Below are 6264 nucleotides of genomic sequence, written 5' to 3' on the forward strand. Positions count from 1 at the left end.
AAGATGGTCGAGTTAGTGCTTGTCCGATGGAAACACACGAATGGGCCGAATCTCACCTGGGAGACGGAGAGTGACATGATGGGTCGCTATCTGCATTTGTTTGTTGATGTGTGATTCTGGGGACGGAATCATTCTAAGGTGGAGAGAATTGTAACGCTTGTGTTTCTGGGCTTGTCATTAATGTTGATATAATAGTCTAGGTTAACCTTTGTAACCCGTTTTGAAATAATAGAAGTGTATTATTTGAGTATTATGTATTATGTGCTTAATTTAATTAAGAATAAAAATAAGCGTCAAAATGAGATGTTAAATAAAGCCGATATCTATGGATAATATTGTAGTAGTTGAAATGAGGATTCCGAATATATAAAGAATGTCGAAATCCGAGTTATAACGAAGAAGTTATGACCTGTCGAAGTTTCACGACAGAACCGGCAACGTTGAAAGACGTAAAAAGTGAAATTTACATTAGAGCGATATTTAGCCTTAGTAATCTAAACGAAAGTCGTATAGTTCGTTAAACCGAGAGCGTGCATAAAAAGAACACCCGAATCGGACTCCGTATGAGGAAGTTATGATTTTTCGAAGTTTCGACTTAACAGTAAGCAGCCCAAATACTCGATTTGAGATCGAGCGGTTTTTAGCCGAAACAATCTAAACGAGAATCGAAGATCTCGTTAATTGTAGTGAAACGATGAAAAGATAGTCGAAATCGGACGTCAAATGAAGAAGTTATGATTTTATAACGGATTTTTCTTGTCCCGACCTACTAAAAACAAATAATAAAAATAAATTCAAAATTAGCCGACGGAGTCTAAACGAAAGTTGTAGAGCGTAGTCTCACCTACGCGGGGATATAAAGAACGTCAAAAACGGAGTTCGTATGAAGGAGATATGAATTTTTGAAGTTTATTAAATAAATAAAATATTAAATTTAAATATAAATTTCGGATATTATCCAAAGGGGGGAGTCAGCGATCCTATCCAGGTTACGCCCAACATACCTAGATCTACGCCCAGTGTAAATCGAGGATCCAGACCCTATAAAAGGGAGTCGAGTGCAGCCGATTCATTAGCTCATTTTCTCTTCTCTCTCTCTCCCGTTTTTCATCGATTTACGTGCAAGAAATATCCCGAAGCCCCGGTATCAAACCCGAGCACCGAAGCAAGTACCGAAGCCCCGAAGATCTCGAGAAGTATGATTCCCGAGTCGAAGCTCTGCCCGCGAGGAGCCTGGTTTTTGTGAAGATCTTCCAGATCTACCGAAGATTACTACTTCTACAAGTCGTAGTGCTGTCCGATCATCTTCTGATCAAGTGAGTGTGTAGTTACCTTCTTCTAACGCATAATTATGAAGTATTTTATACGAAATATGTGTTATGTGTGTATTTGGTTGTTATATGCATGAATGTATATTCACTTTTTTCTATATCATAGATCCGATTTATTCTCTATAAAATATGTGTTATGTGTGTGTCTCATCTGTTATGTGGAATATGTATTGATTGAACATGCTATACAGGTTTTAAACTATGTATAAAAATATATATTTTTATCTACTAATATGATGGGTAGAACATGGGTAGATAGTTGATGTGTGATAAACAGATGAGAGACCTCGATGTTGTTGTTGTTGATATAGCTATTCAGCGGAATATGGATAACGACCATAAACTCTTTCTAGATAGTCTTGTGGAACGCTAGCAGGTTCATAACCTGTAGGTGTTGTGAACGATGTGTTCACCGATGTACTCTATCCCCCTCATGGTTGCCTTTAGGATATCTATTGTTGAGGAAACCCCTTAGCAGTAATGTCCGTCCCGATGAAAATCCTAGATTAGGTCCCTTGAGATAGATGTTGTTTTAGGGACATAAAGTGAGGATAACGGGAATGGGTAATCGGGTTATTGTTGGTTGGTGAAATTAAATATAATTATTTATTGTGGGTTGAAAACCCTATATGCTCACCAGGCTCCCAAGCCTGACCCACTCAGTTTTATTTGTATTACAGGAAGTGGCGCAAGGGCATAAGATGGATGAATCATCGAGTTTTTTTGTTTACAAGTCTGTATATGTATATATTTGTTGAATGACTTGTAATGTTATCGTTTATGCTTTATGGTCTGTATCGGAACATGACATCCCGAGTTTTGATTATATAATGAAAATTCATCTCACTACTAGAAAACAGCCCTTTAACAACGCGCAAACAATGACACGCGCTGATAGAGGACACGCATTTGTGCGTGCTCTAAAAATTAATATCAGTTTTCCAAAATTTGAAGGATAGAGGACACGCGTTTATTCGTGCCCTAAAATTAGTGTCCAACAAAAAAAATTAAAAACACGGAGGGCACCTATCATAAAAAAGTGCGTCGTCTAAAACTGTCGCTTTATAATTTTTTTTTTCACGGATGCGCGTTCTTCCATTTTTTTAATTGCCAAGTGGGGGGGGGGGGAATGATATCCCAAAAAAATTGAAAACCCCGCCCTGATACTCTCCTCCTTCTTCTTCGTATTTTGTAAAATCATCTTCCAAAGAAACCCTAAAAGGATTGTGTGGCTGTCGATCTTTCTCCCTTTTTGGAGCTCTGCAGCCATACGGAGGTCAACATTCTTTTCTCCACAAATTTCTGCCCTTGGGTCATCTTTATTTCCCTAATAGCGTGCCCTAACATTATAACTATTACTATGGTTTTCAGCCATTCGATGCTTCGTCTCTCCCCCATTCTCCTACACTCCTCCATCTTCTCCGAAGGTTCGCCTTCATGATTCTCTCACCCCACACTCAAGCGATTCTCTCCAAAAAATACTAGGTAAAACTTAATTTCATGATCTTGTGAACAAGAAAGTTAAGTCGTCATCGTCTTCTTCTTCTTCTATACCATATATATCTTTCATAGTCTCTCTCCTAAAACTGATCGACAACCTCAAATACCTTAGTCTAAGCCAGCTATTCATCCAAATCGCTAGAAAGTGGGTCTTCTCTTGCTCTCTCAAATTATCAGTCAATCGATTTATTGCCGTCACCTCCATATACGCGCTGGCTTCCCTTTGTTCCCAATAATCTCGCCAGTCAAATCAGGTACTTATCTCTCTGCTTTCTGAATTCTCCTAGATTGGAAATTCATTGATACTTCGATAGCTTTTAAACAAACAAAACTTAGTTTTTCTCTCAATAATCCCTTGGATTTTTCATTGGTGTTCCTCTTACTAGCTTCGATAACCTCTCTAATTTGTGAGATTTGTTTTTACTTTCTCGCCCTCCCTCTCTCTAAGAAGCAAACGCAGCCTCGTCGCCTTCAGTCACCCAACGATTGGATTCGTATATGACAACGATTTTATGTGTATGAGTTGTAGAAGCGAGCTATATGGAAACTGTAGAGTCTCTCTTGCGTGGATCTGGAACAAGTCATCCTCCATCCTCTGCCTTCAACCCAAAGGCAAAGGCAGTTGCTGCCTTCCCTGAAACTGATCCTGGCTTAAACCCAAGGGCAATCATGTCTTTTGCACAAGATTTGGAACAAGTCACCCCCTTCATCCTCATCATTGAAGTTGAATTGATGAAGTATTTTCATTCATGTATGAATCAGATGAAACTTAAATCATTTCATGCTACCACTTTTTAACTAATTGCTTCAAATCCTTTTATTTTTTCAGATATTGTGAGGGTTTCAAGTATGCTGCCAAATCAAGGGTTTACTGAGCTTGATAGACTGCGCCATGAAGTCCAAGTCCCATGGCATCTTCAAATGTTATGTCAAATGTTCTTGGGAGTAGGATTAGTGGCTAGAATGGTCTTCCACCAGAGGTACTTGTGTATTTTAATTTACTCTTTTTCTTATTATGTCTTATTAATCAATAATACTTTGTTTTAAGAGATAAATACAAGTTCATGGTATATGTGTATGATCATGTAAGCCTTAATTGCATCTATTGCTGATGTGGCTCCTTCTTTTGTTTAATTCATGGTTCAATAGGTTCCTATCATTTCATCTCACTATCTGTAATCGCATCCTTTGTTGATGTGGCTCCTTCTTTGTGCTTAGTTGCTGTTATCAGAAGCTACCACCTCATTCTTAACTACTGTGTTACCTTGTTATTCATGGTTGTTGTCTCTGCATGTTGTCCATTGATGTTGAGTTGTTGATAGAAAAATCTCACAATGTCATTCTGACCTAACACTTATTGTATCTAAATTCGAGTTAAGTGCTATTATCAGAAGACGTCATCCAGGAATCCACACCTCAAGTTTCTTCTTCCAAATGTTTGTGACCTTTTGGCTGTTGCTGCTTTTGTTATTCATGATTGTTGATTCCCCATGTTGCCCATTTGATCTTAACAACTTAATCTCATATTATCTCATCTAAGAAATATGGTTCAGGGATAAAATTTGGAATTTAGACACATACGACCTAACCCTTTTTAACAAATTATAGCTATTTGTTAGTTGTTGAATCATATATGACCTTTCATTTGTGATGTGAAGGCAAAGATTCAGAAGAAAGAGGGGATTCCATGGCATCAACAGATTTTGATCATTGATGGAAAGATCCTCGAGGATGGTAAAACTTTAGCAGATCATCACATCCGAAATGGATCTAGATTGGAGCTGGTTGTGAGTTTGGGAGGACCATAAAGTTGTTGTGTACGATCACCCTATCATGTCCCAAGCCGATGTCTCCTACAGGTATCTACATCGATCATGATTCGAATCTTTTTCGATCACTTCTCATTTCAATTGTTTCTACACAAATTCCTATGTCGATTGACTTGATTTTCATTTGATCACACATAATTGACTGATCTTTGTGTGTCCGTATTAGTTTACACCAGAGTTTCTTAGGTTTTGTTCATTCATTTTTGTATTTGATTTGGCCAAGTTTATTTTAGGTAAAATCGTGTTATTCAAAAGTGTATTCTTGTCATTTTGTTATTCTCTTTCGGCTTTTACTAATCTGGAACACACAACTAGGATGATTCAAAATCAATCAGTAACTTCAAATTACTTTCATTTATATTACACAGTATTAACTTAAGCTCTGTATTTTCCTAAATTCCTATTTATTGACTGAAAATTTAGCTGATTGTCAGTTGTTGAATCATATATGCAAGTTTTTGTTAAGACTTTGACAGGGAAGACCATAAAGTTAGAGGTGGAGAGCTCAAAGAACATTGATACTATGAAGTCAAAGATTCAGGACATAGAGGGGATTCCACTGCATCAGCAAATGTCTTCTGCCTATTCTTTCCTCTAAATGGTGTACGACCATACAACATCTCATATAATAAAATACCTGAAATAAAAAAAAGAATATAATAAAAAATTAGTTAAAGTATTGAAATGGGTAAAAGAAGGTAATTCAAATAAATGGTGTATATTTTATTGAAAAATTTTAATGCATGAAAATTAATAAGCTTACCCACTGCCCACTAATCAATAGCACTGGAGTGGCCAGCTCCTGTTATGATTTCCTGAAATATCATCATAATTTCAAAGGGTAAAATAAAGAGACCATAAATAAATGAAATTACGTAAATGCCCTTTGAGTACTTTTCATACTGGAGAAATGTATTCTTCGGTCCCAACAAATGAATTTGATTGTGTAGAAGGTTCTGCAACAAATGTAGGTGGTGGTTGGCTTCTAGATTTTCTTCTTTTAAGTTGAGGATGTTTTATAACCTACAAAATTAAAATTAACATACGACAAAAATAAATAAATAAATCCAGAATCTTGTAAGAATATAAGTCATTTTTTTTAAATAGAAAAGGACATACTTGGGATTTACATGAGTTCTGAATGATAAATCAAAATCACTCTATAAAACATGTCCATCTATTTGAAGTAATATATTCTCTAGTTTCAAATCCCTATAGATGATCCTTGAATAAAAAAACAGAAATTGAATGAAAGATGTAAGGGGTAAAATGGGGTAAAATGTTGGAAAGAACCTGAAAGATGATGTGACTTTGAAGGTAACATGCGGATTTTTGTTAAGATTTTGACATTGAAAACCATCATCCTGGAGGTGGAAAGCTCGAACAGTATTCGTTATGTGATGGAAATGATTGAGGAGAAAGAGGGAATTCCAGTTAATCAGTTATATAGTTAGTTTTAAAAGACTGATTTACTCTAGCATTTTAATAGTTTTAAGTTATTTTTTTTATTTTAATCTGCACAGATTGTTGAACTTGGTGATCATCCGTATTTTGTGGGCGTCCAGTTTCATCCCGAGTTCAAGTCTCAGCCGGGAAAACCTTCT

This window comes from Lactuca sativa, chromosome 9 (assembly GCF_002870075.4).
Source record: "Lactuca sativa cultivar Salinas chromosome 9, Lsat_Salinas_v11, whole genome shotgun sequence".
Lineage (NCBI taxonomy): Eukaryota > Viridiplantae > Streptophyta > Magnoliopsida > Asterales > Asteraceae > Lactuca > Lactuca sativa.